Raw genomic sequence first — 12,800 nt, forward strand, 5'->3', positions numbered from 1 at the left:
TAGCATCTAAGTAATCAAAGCTCACTTAGGAGAAGCTATTAAAAATCTACTATCTTTCTTATAAAATGAACATATATTAATTATAAAATAAAATAGAAAATAAAGGTTAAAATATGAAATAACCTTACTTTATTTTTACTACTCAGATAGTCACTTATAAATAGTTAAGAATCCCAGTTGCTGGCAGCATAATCTACCATAGTTTAAGCAAAACTATCTTTAAATAAGACATATTTGGATGGGCCAAGAAATATTGCTTTTGATTTTGACAGGTAGAGAAGCTCTTAGTGGTGTCCACTTGACACTTCTTTGTAAATGGTCCTTATTACATAGGTCAAGGAGTCAATATGAAGTTTCTACCAGTTGCTTAATACATTTATTGTAATTGTATTGTTCAAAAACTGGAAAAACAATGACAGATTCTTTATAGTAAAGTTTATAATCAAGAATCGTAAGTCTTCCAAGTTTATCTTTTTTGAGATTGTTTTGGCTAGTCTAGGTCACTGCAATTCCATGTAGGATTATTTTTTCAGTTTCTGCAAAAAAAAAATAATAATAATACTAAGCAGGCTGGTGTTTCAGTAGGAACCACATTGAACTGTAGGTAAATTTCAGAGAGAATTGCTTTTTAACAATATTAAGTCTTCTGATCCATGAACATGGGATGCCATTTATTTAGGTCTTCTTTAATTGTTTTTGGCTGTATTTGTAGACTTCAGTGCACAAATATGAACTTTTTTGTTACATTTATTCAAGTATTGTTTAACGTTATTGTAAATTGAGTTGTTTGTTAAGTTTATTTTCATATTGTTTATTGCTAATGTATAGAAATACATTTGATTTATATAGATTGATCTTGTAACCTGTAACACTGCTAAAATTATGTACTAACTCTAATAGTCATGGCTTTTCAAAGCTCTCTGGGGATATCTCAATGCACAGATCTCTCTGAGTCTTTTTTGCCGGTTTCTTGTTTGTCTCAGCTGGCATTGCAGCCTCAGGCGGCTGTAATGGTAAACAGTTGCTGCTGATTGTTTTCCCCAAAGCCCTGTGCATAGGACTTCTCAAAAAAAAAGAGCTCTGAGTCAATTCAAGTAACAACAGTGGGGCTTTTGCTAAGAAGATGTGAGATAGGTCAGATTGTAGAAATGTGATGTGAATGAGAATTTCTAAGGAGCTTCAAAAGCAGGATGTCCCCTCCAAGGGCTGCTAGGCTCCTGGTCTTCAAAGCTACTGCAGCTTTAAGGCTGCTGGTTTTCAAGGCCGGCTGGCACAGTGGAGGATAGAAGGAAGGGAATAGATCAAGATAAAGTGCCACAAACTGCTGTTCTTACCAAAGTTCAGATTTTCTTGAAGAAACATTCCTCATACCATTGCAAAAATCTAGTTAATTTTCAGAGTTTCGAAAACACTAATTTAGACTATTGTTGCCAGTGTTTTTTTCCCGTCAAGGAGGAAAATATTTGCAAAAGTCCTCACTCCACCATGCTGGAAGTCCTACTTCACTTTTTGTTTTTAAAAGAAATTGATTTATCAATCATTGGAATGTAGTATGCATGTTCTATTAAACTCTTAATTTTTTCACTTAACTGGATATCAGAGATAGTTATTAAAAATATTTTCATGTCTGCAAACCTACATATAAATAATAATTTTATATGTTTCTTCCTTTGAGTGAATGCTCTATTCAATGCTAATTATGATTCTGCATGCTTGTGGGCACTAATCTTACTTCATTTTACAAAAGCTGATAGACAACTAAATAAATATAACAAAACATAGGATATATTAAAGGAATCATAAGAGTGTATAGTAAGGGCCATTCGATTAGTTTGGGGTGGGAACGGAGAGGTGTTAAGAAGATTTTCTTAGGAAAAAAATGTCATTTAAACAGAATTTCAAAGGATGAGCAAGAACTAACTTGGCAATTTATAGGAAGACTACCATTTAGGCAGGACCCAAAGGCCTAAAAGTGAGAAAAATGATTCATTATGGCTGCTAAGCAGGAAACAGGGGGAAGTGGAGAGAGATCCGGTTGGAGTGGTAAGAGGGGCAAGAGGGAGCTGACGTCACAGAAACAGAACGGCATTCTAGAAGGGTATGGAAATTGGGCAAGACTGTGGATAGAAAAATGAGAAAGGAGACACTGGCAGAAATCCTAATGGAAAATGGCATTGCCTTGGCCAAAGTAACAAAGCTAGTGAGGATACAGAGGAGTAGACAGATCCAGGGAACTGCAGCCACAGAACTCCCAGGGCCGTGGAGGACAGGAGGGGCTCAACACGGAGTCCCGGGTTTTTGGTTGGCAAATACTGAGTTGAAGGTCATCTCAATTGGGAGGCAGAGTTCTTTTTTTAGGAAAATATTACAAATTTTATTTTCTGATGTGTATCCCTTGTGTCACATGTGAGATACCCAGTTTCAGATGTTCAGCGAATATTTCACAAATGAATTAGGATTTCAGAAAAGAGATCTGGGCAATAATGAAAATTTAAGAATCATCAGCATAAAATTGAACATTAAAAGGGTGGGCAGGGGTGAGAAGAAGCAAGCGGCCCAAGGAGGGCAGATGGGTGTCAGCGGGAGGTGTCTCCCTCCCTCCCTCCTTCCTCTTTTCCCTTTGGGTGTGTATTATTTTCTTGTTCAGTTTTTTTCTTTAAGCTTGGGGAGATTTGAACACATTTAAAAATTGATAAGCAGGAGCTAATAGAGAGTGAGAAAGTTGAAAATGGAAAAAACTGGAAAGTAATTAGTTGATACAAGGAAGCAAAGGCCCTGGTTAGTCTCTGTACCCAGGACGTCCTTTCCCTGAGCTGACATATAGTTGGTGATCCAAAAAAGAGAAAATAATGTGATAGGAATCATCTCTAGCCCTTCCATGGCCAACTAAAACAAATTTAATCAAAATCAATTACTCAACTCACCATGAAGGTGGGTTTTCTTCAATTCACAGCTTTGTAAAGGGAAAGAAAACGCTCAAGTCTGGAGCTCCAGGTAGCTCTAAGCCTTTGTTTTTTTCTTTTTTTTTCCAGGATAAAATCTTTTTATTATAAGGAATTTTTTTTTTACTATAGCTAGTATACAATACTCTCCTGGTTTCAAGTGTACAACACAGTGATTCAACAGTTACACACATTATTAAATCCTCCCCCCAACTAGTGCAGTTACTCTCTGTCAACAGAGAAAGACGTAACAGAATCATTGTCTATATTCTCTCTGCTGCACTGGCATCTCTGTGGCCAATTTATATCATTATTGACATTTTGTGTCTAGGTCTTTCTTCTTAAAAGGTCCCTATGGTGAGGGATCAGGTACTTTGCTCTGCCTGCCAAGTATCTTGTTGGTCAGGACACACTCAAGACCAGCCAAAGCCGGCAGATCCCTGATGCCAATTTAAGGCTTCATTAAGATCTAATTCTCTACTCAGAACTCAACCCCCCTGAGGCTAGGAAAATCATGTGTCTGTCATTTTCTTATAGTCACAGACAGCTTGTCTCATTTTCTGATACCAATACTTTATTTAGCATGTAATCAAGTCATTGTCCTCTGTTAGTGTTACCTGCTCTTAGAGACCTACCTTCTGATACGTAGTAGCTCTTTATTGCATATAGTTATCAAAGGCAACGTAATCCACAAGCAGCTACATCAGTCGATGCGACAGTAGTATCTTTTGTGGAGTGACTGTAACCCAACCCAAGAAGTTGTATCCTACTTCTGACACACTGACTCCTCCTGAGCCAGTCTGTGACTCTTCTAGGCTGTCAGATCTTGATCTTCTAGGCTCCAGAGTAGTATGAGTAGAAACTATCCCTGTGGGAGCCTTTAATTAGCATCATTCTCAGCACATCACAGGATAAAAGCAGCACACAGTGCAGGACCACCATCTCTGGAGTGGTCCTGCACTGGCAAAGTCACCCAGGAAACCCCGGATTCCTGGAGGGCTGCAGCCTCATCTACAGCTGTGTCTTCCGTGGGAGACATCCTCCCAGCTCTGCAGAGGACAAAGAAGAAGGGAAGAAGGAAAGGAGACAGCCATCAGAAAGGAGAGATGAATATGGAAGCTGCTTAACAGCCCAGCGAGAGAACATTTTTTTTTATGTTTTAGGCATTAAGCTGAGTCTTATAACATAACTTGCTTGTATTACTTAAATAGGGTGTCAGAAAAAGGCTTGGAAATGTTTGTACCAGTGTCAAAATAAGCAATGAATGAATTGCAAGCACATCAAAAACAGGACTAGCTTTCTCCAAATGATGTAGTGGCTCTGCCTTCTGCAATCCTTAGACCCTGCAGGAGAGGGCTGAGGGAAAACTAGTGACACTCTTAGCCTCTCACTTTGAAATCACTCAGCACAGGAGATAATTATGATAATGCACACAACCGCTTTTTCTTCTGCCAATGTTCTTTTTCATCATCTCCCTATTGTTTTCTCCAATGACACGATAGTAGTCATCTGAGTTCCCTCTTTTTCTAATATCATTAATGCTCACTGAACCACATTTAATTAAGGGAATGTACATTGATACACATAGCATAATCAGGTCAGGACTGGAGCTGAAATTGATTGAGGACAGCTCTTTCACACTTATTTCAATTTATGAATGCTCAGGCGCAGACAGATAGCGAAAAGGATTTAATTTCCGTTTGTGTTGTTTGCACATTCTTTATAATGTAAGCATTAATTGAACATGCCCAGTGTCAGTATGGAGCAATCAAGCATATCCATTCTTCATAAATGAAGGTCACAGGTCAATCTTGAGCAAGTTCCAAGCAATCTAGTTCTAGACATGTATTTATATTTGATCAGCTATAATATAAAAGACTAGAGATCTGCAAAATTAACACCGGCAGAGCAACGCAGCCTTGCCTACAGTATGGCACCTTCTGGGAAGCGAGCGCCAAAGGTCTGCAGCTCTGTGCTTTGGAATGTTTTGGTCCTCGAGCTTTTCTGAGATGCTCTTCACTTTGCTCCTTGATGTCACTCTGCAAATGATGAAACCAGATTCTGAGCCTGGGGGAGGAAATTGTTAGGTAAGATTTCATTTGAGGATGAGGGGACTGCTGATATAAGTCCACAAAAAACAGTCCATTCTGTCCACAAATACTCTTTAAGGGCTTACCATTCACTGAGCACTGTGTTAGGCACACATCGTATAAACTGCACGTTTTCCAGATGAATGCGTGGCTATTTTTTCAAATGTATGAAGATATAAGCTTTTCATTTAAAATAATGATTTATCATAGCCTTTGGTCATTATGTATGTTCCCAATTTGATGTTAAAATGCTTATAGTTTGCAACATTGACTGTGGATTCGAATATTCTGCTCATTTCTGGGATTTGATTTTTAGCCTAAGGCTTTGACTTAAAATTAACACATATATTTCTTAAAACTCAACCCAAGTTCCCACATCTCGCTCTAATAATTCTACAATAAAAATGAGTCACACTTGCTGCTCCTGTGTAAAAATGTGCACAATCTCTCACATCTAGAGAAATGTTCTCCATATGTTAAGCTCACAGCAATAAGAAAAAGAAATGGGGAGGTTTCTGAAATTCTCTTCTCCCCTGAAAGTAAGCATTTTACCCACACAAGCAACCTTACCTATTTGTGCCTTCATCAGCAAATGTAATTTTGCTCATTGCCTAAGAGACATTAAAATATTGACTCCTTGCATCTTCTTATTCTGTCCCTAGGATTTCCAAGAGTTTAATGTCCTACAGGCTTGTAAAGTCATTTTATATGTTACCCTAAACAGCATGTGGCCAGTTAGTTGGGCAATATAGCACTGAAGTTTGCATGTGATTTCAAGTTTTCGATCTTCATAAAGGCCTTGTTGACAAGTTAATAGGAACAATGGCTGTCATGAGAGCTATTCTGGGTCACATTCAATATTTGTATCTTGCTTGACCTAGAAAAAAAAAATGACATGAAGATCATTTGGAAGTATTAGAGTCAGACAAATATTTAAAATATTACTTGTTAATTTGATTCAAGAAGTCAGTGAAAGGGAAGTCATTGATGAAAATCACAAATTGAAGAAGAAATATGAAAAAGTGAAGGAAAAATGTAACATACCCTTGTGAAACTATATTCCAAATTGATTTCCTATCTTAATTTGTAAAAATTAAGTGACTAACTCCATGATTTGAAAAATAACTACCCTTGAAAGGGGATCAAAATGAAAATATTAAGATTAATGGGAAATTCTCTGTATAGAGTGTATTTGTGGGAACGAAAGTCTTTTTTGCCCCTTTCCCTTGCCTAAAACACAGGTGCAAAGAGGGCAAACACCTTCAGATTCTTTAAAAACCAAACTTACCATTAGAAATAGTTTGGTGACTTTATCAGAGGAACATCCTGAAGATTGTCTATCCAAGTGTGTTCCATCTCTCAGATAAACATCAAATATTTGTACATTTAGTCATGTGAGTGACATGGAAATTCTCTGACTTTCTGGTCTCATGTGGATTTCTTTAACAAATTCACCTTTGCTTCAAGTCTTAAAATTTCAAGGAAAAAGATGCTGCAGCCCATACAATAGGAATAGGGTCATTGTTCAGAGGTTAACAAAAAGCCCTAGAACCAGGAAGAAGTAGATGCCCTTAATGTCCAGCCTCCAAGGAGCAGCATGTATGTTGGATGTGACCCCACCACGTGTCAGCCTGAGACTTGCACTCTGAGAAGAAAGAAATTCTTAGCATGACAGATTTCAGGGGAATCACAATGCCGATTCCGATTGGAGGGTCCTCGTGGTGAGCAATATGCACAAAGCCTCTAAACATTTTAGATGGTAGAAAAAATGTTGTGGGTGGTGTCTTACTGGACAAACGGAGTAGGGGTTGGAAGCTGTATGAGGAGATGAGTGGGAATTGGCCTAAGAGGAGTTATTAAAAGCTTTCTCACTTAGAAGAGCCCCTACAGGCTGCTTCTGGATCCGGAAGGACGGCAGGTCTCATCCCACTGCGGGCATGTCAAATAGTTTCAGAAGCACGGGACTCCATTCCAGACTCGAGCAGGTAAGCAAGCAAGGTTTTCTCTGAATGAAAAAAGACAATCAATGGAAAATGATTCATACAAGTAAGAGAGCACGTAGCTCATGTAAAGATTAAATATTTTTGAACTGGTATTTTTTGTTTTTTTTCTCTCTGGTGGCAAAATAAGCAGAAAAACAAATAAAAACAGAGTAGTCAGTATTTTTTTGGGGTAGGTGATGTACAACTAAATTAACAAGTGGGAGGCTTAGTGGATGTTTCCAATTAAATTTCAAAATGACTGATCAAAATGATGTATTTGCCTTTCCATGCCATGAAATTATTGGAATTTGCTTATCTTTCCTTTTCTTCTAGCCATTAGTTTCCTAGAGGAAAACAGTGATTATCAGTCAGCACCAGAATTCTATTTTCCTAACATATGTAACTTTTATTTTCATTCATTTGGAATGTATTTAAGTAGTGATTTCCTTGGGAACAAAAGACAGCTGATCTTTACAGGACTCTCTTAAACAATTTTCCCTAGAAATATACTAAAAGAGCATGTAACTTTATTTCCAAAGTACAGAGAGTAACCAATTAAAACAAAATTGCAAATAGGATGCTAGGTTGTATTAAGCCAAAAGTAAAAGGAATGTAAAAATTTTTTGCCAGAAGTCTGATTCATACTCATACCTTCTAATCGACTACATCAGGAATTTACAAAAAATATGGCCTGGGGTCCAATCCTGGCCTGTGTTTGTAAAAAGAACTGTATGGGAACACAACCATGTCTGTTCATACATACATATTGGCTGCTCTGGCCCTAACTGGCTGAATAGACTGATTGCGACACTGGCCCATATGGCTTCCAAAGTAAAAAACGTTTCTATCTGGCTCTTTGCAGAAACAGTTGGCTACCCTCTGTACTAAAGGCAAAGATCTGACGCCAGAGTAAATTTAAATGGTATGGAATTTCTGATTTTTCTTTTCACTCTGTTATTCCATCTTTAAACTGCAGTAAGGACTAATTTTGGGTGAAGCTTTCTGCAAATACATGACATATATTCTTATGTATCCCTCAAGACTTCTCTGTGAGGGAGATAATTTTAATCCCCACTTTATTTAAGTCAAAATAGATTCAAGTAATTTAGGAAAATTTTCCTGTCAGAAAGCTAACAGCAGAGAAGGAACCTTTTCCAAACATATTCTGGTATTTTCAGTGAATGAATCCTCAGCTTATAGAAGAATCGGGTATGGAAAGTCAATTCTTCCCACCCTGTTTTGTCATCTGTTTTGGTTTGTTTTGTCTAGTGGCACCCTTTAGAACTTTATCTTGAATACTGAATATTTGTTTTGAATGTTGTATCTATTTTTAGATGAATCACAACCTTTCATTTTTAATGTCTATTCTGTATACAGAAACCACTGATGTGTAATTGTAAATCAGTCTTACATGTGCTCTTGTTTTCCAGTGTGAGTGTAAATAAAGTTTACGTAGTTATTTTTGTATATTTTCACATCGGTTCCTCTTTCTGCATGTGTATCTTTCTTTTTGCAGATTGGATAGAAATATTTCTTAGGATTCCTAATTTCATAGCAATAACCCATTGTTGTCAAGTGGACCATGTGAATGAAAGCCTTTAAAGAACCCGCTACTCTTAATGCCTTCGCTGCACAGGGACCCCGACTGTACAGGACCCTGTCCTGAACACGGTTCCACGCTGAGGACTCAGCAGGAGTGGGTATCGTCCCTAAGGAGCACACAGCCTTCTGGGGGAGCAGGAGGGTGAACAGATCACTTCAGCACTGACGGGAGCACTCTGATTAGACTAGGTCCAAGGTCCAAGAGCACCTCCCAGGTGGGGAGTTCCCTGTGGGGGCTGTGGTGGTAAGTGAGGAAAGGCTTTGTGGGGGAAGAATGAGCCAAGTTCATCCCTGAAGACTAAGGAAGGGTTATCAGGCGCATGAGGGAGATGGCGATGGTGGGCGTGGGGGCAGGAGCGCAGGACCCGGGCAGGGATGGATGCAGGGATCTGCAAGCAGTCTGGTGTTGGTGGGGCTGCTAGGTGAGCAGGGGCTGGAACGGCAGTCAGAGGTAAGTCACGGCTCTTACACGCAATGCGTGGGACTTAGACTTTATCCTGCAAGTTTCTGGTGCTCACAGCAAATACCAATCACATGCACAATCATATTCTTATTTGGCTGTATTTGGAGAGTATAAATGAAGAAGGAAAGAAGAAAAGAACACTGATTAGGACATTATTAATATAATTAAGAGAAAGACTACCTGAGACTGAACTAGGGAGTCTGACACAGACAATAGGGACCAAGAAAGGGAATAAATTGGAGAAATAAAATCATTCCAGAATATTATATCTGACTGAGCATAAAGGTGTAGAGTCAGTGCAAAGGAAATTGATCATCTTCAGGTATGTTTCTGTGGATACTCAGGACATCAATGCTATACAGTTAACAGGAATAGGTTAGGAGAGACTGGAAAAGGGGAAATAATTAAGAGAGCTGTTTTAAATATATTGAGTTTGACATGCTTCCAAGGATATTTAAGTGAGTGTGCCCAGCAGGCATTTGGATGTGTGATCTGAAAGTCAGAGGTTGGGCGGTAGATATTGATTTAAAATTAATTACCGTAAAAGGCAATTACTATCTCAGTCAAGGAGGAGGTAATACAGAAAGGAAGACCATAAAAACCTTGGTGAATGGAAGTATTTCAGGGACAGCTGAAGGGATTCATAAAGGAGACTGAGAAGAAAGGCCAGAAAGCAAGGGGCAGGACGTGGGGCGCCACACAGACAGGAAGGAAGGGAAAGTAAGCGGAGCCAGAAGAGGAAGAGGGTGGGGCACAGGGGGGGAAATGCAAGCCTTCACTCAGCCCCAAATTAGGAGATGGTGCACTCACCAGCTACAGCAAGTTAAGCACAGAAAGGGTGTAGCTCTAAAACGGTGGGCTCGAACACGGGACCCGGAGGGAGGATCACCTATGCAGGTCATGGGGGCAGGGGGCAGAGGCAGACCCCTCAGGGTGGGCAGTGCAAGGAGGGGCACCCACTGCTGGCCCACGCCCTCTTCACGGCAATGGAGGCCTGGGGCAGGAGTTGGGTGGGACTGGCTGACGAGGTGTTTGCCGTGAACGGTGGGGCTTTGGAACAACCCCTGAGCTCCTTCTGTACAGGAGCTGGCCAAAGAGAAGTGGAAGTGTTTTTGTATGGTAAGAATGGATGTTTCAAAAGGCTTAACACATAGCTTAAAGTATTTTCCTCTCAAAGAAAGAATATTTGCTTTCATTCTTGTGGGCAGATATTTTGAAATATTAATAAGATGGTCTCCTGAATTTCCTTGTCCTCCCCAAGACAGGTGGTAAGGGCAGTCTGTCCCAAACGCTACTCGTTTCCTTGCCATGCATGTGATTTTTTTTTACCATCTCTACAGGCAACCTGGATTCTTATTCATGCATTTTGTTCTAAATGAATGTATTTAGTTCATGGAAAATCATTTCAAAAGCACTCTTTACAATACAAACTGAAAAGGAAGGCACATCTTGCATTTATAAGCAGAAATTATTCATAAAATACACCAAGTAAAAACAAAACAGAATTATGGAATTCTATCTAAATTCTATTCCCTGTGAAAGCCAGAGCAGGTGCCTCCACACTGGGTAGCGTGTGCACCGGGGGGATTCTGTAAGTGTAAGCCCACTAGCTGGGCATTTCCTCTTTGATGTAATCAGGGAACTTGGAGAATTAGAAGAGAAGGACTTTTTCTCACGTATGGGTTGCTATTTAATGCTTTGAGTCTGAATGCCTCCTAAAGCCGTCTAGTATCACACAGGCAATGGTTGGCCCTCAAGGCCTGCAAGTTTTAGGACTTATGTCTCTAGATCAGGGTGAGGTGGCCACCTTGTGCACCCCAACTGCCTTCCCAAACTCAGACATGAGACAAAGGGCACGGGGTCCCTGGGACTGCAGGGGATCCCAAGGGGAGTGAGAATGTGTAGATACCAGAACCCTGGGGAATGGGTCCAGCTCCTGTGGCCCTGCCCAGGCTTAGCCTGTGGGAGGGGATGAAGGTGCAGGGAACCGCAGTGGTTCAGGAATTCCAGGCCCCTTCATCAGGCCTCTGAACCCATGGCCAGATGTGCAGTAGCGACGGCTGTGTTGTGTCCATGGGCCAGCACGCCTGGCTTGAGAACAAGGTGCTGAGGGGGCCACAGGCTCTGGTCTGAAGGAGTTTTCCTGTTTAAGCAGCAGGGTTCTGGAAACCTGGGATTTTTGCCCACTGGCTTTGCAGTGTCCAGTTCACACTGGCCTGTCCGCGCCCCATCGCCATGTACCCCTGCTTTCTCACACTCATCTCACCTGTCTTGCTCCTGAGGAAGGCTGTGTCTGTAACCCGTGGTTAGCAGACAGTCCAGAAGAGCCATGGGATGCCCAGGGTCCCGGCATGCCTGGGAGACAGGAAAATGTTTGCCTCAGTCCCTGAACTCACGAAATGCCCAGGGAAGGCCCTGACCCTGGATCATGCTTCTGCTGCCAAGCAGAATACCTTCTGGGAGTAAAAGGAAGTTTAGTTCTGGAACAACGTGACACCTTAGCGGCATCTTTTCCAACCGGCTTTGGTAGGCTGAGGAAACTGTGAATAAGAAAGTGACTAGTAAATAATCGCAGAAAAGGTGTCAAAGGCTTACTTTTCAATATTTTGCTGATGGAGAAAGGACAGATACACAGGGCAGGCCCCACACCCACACTCACTAGAGTGAGGCCAGGGCAATGTGATCTAGTCACCATGGGGTTGTTTTATCCAGTTAAAAATTAATTCTTGAGAACCAGATGGTGATGGGGACACAGGCTGCTGGCAGCTGCCAAGGTCCTGGAGGCAGTAACAGGACCCAGCCAGCCCATGGGGGAGTCCACGTGAGGGCAGCTGTGCCAGCTTTTGGCCCTAAGCTGGGGCCACAGGATTCTTGTCTGCCTCGTCCATCATCCCCAGGGCCTGATACATGTGGTGCACTTGGTAGATGCCCAACGTGTATTTGATTTGGACAGAAAGAATAGCAAAATAGTAGGGAAAAAATGGACCGCTTGGTATATTAAAATGCAGTGCTGTAAGCCAAAATTTGGGGTGGGAATGGGCATAACAAGTTCCATATAAGTCCTAGAAGAAATACAGCATCACTCAGATGTGACCTCCTGGGACCTCCCATGACTGCCCCTCACTGAAATCCAATCCCCCTCTTGCCCCCTGCCTGTCCTGAGCCCCAGTACCCTCATCGCCTTTTGTTATTCATTCGTACCTTAGCATCTCCTGCTTGTCTCGGCTAAATGCCATCCTAGTGAGGACGGGAAATGAGAAGTGTGATCTGCCCAGAGGGAAGGGCCGTCAGCGTTCTTGAACAGCAGTGCGGTCTCCACACCCCGGGAGCCAGCTCTCTTGGGCACTCACGTATCCCAAGCACACAGAGCAGCTGGCATGAGACAGGGGCTCAATAACAGATTGGTTCCCACCTGTTCCAAATGTTCAATTTCCACAGCTTTCTGTGCCAAAGCAAAGTGCTCTTCCCGCATTCTGGCACGGCACGTGCTCGTGCTGTCCTTCACCTGCAGTAAAGCAAAGAAAACCTGTTACGTGGAAGTTTCATTGTATTGCATAATACACAACCCAGGCTTCATCTGCCCCAGGGGAAGAAATAATAAAATCACTTTTCCCTTAAGATCTAAAGTATATGACAATAGGTCACATCTTGTAAGTGATCTGGAAGTCCAGTTTTTTTCCCAGACTCCACCCATAAATCCCAAAGATGACTTACGCTTGCT

The 12,800-nt window shown here is 41.3% G+C and overlaps 1 long non-coding RNA gene across 1 annotated transcript; it reads right to left on the bottom strand.

The window, feature by feature from the left end:
• Positions 1 to 4,615: 4,615 nt before the first annotated feature.
• Positions 4,616 to 12,385, bottom strand: LOC130680106 (uncharacterized). The gene is made up of 2 exons (XR_008993137.1): positions 12,281 to 12,385; positions 4,616 to 5,909 (listed from the first exon to the last, which is right to left on the bottom strand). It is a non-coding gene; the product is annotated as an uncharacterized LOC130680106 (long non-coding RNA).
• Positions 12,386 to 12,800: the final 415 nt, after the last annotated feature.

The sequence above is a fragment of the Manis pentadactyla genome, chromosome 12 (genome assembly GCF_030020395.1).
Source record: "Manis pentadactyla isolate mManPen7 chromosome 12, mManPen7.hap1, whole genome shotgun sequence".
NCBI classification, from domain to species: Eukaryota; Metazoa; Chordata; class Mammalia; order Pholidota; family Manidae; genus Manis; species Manis pentadactyla.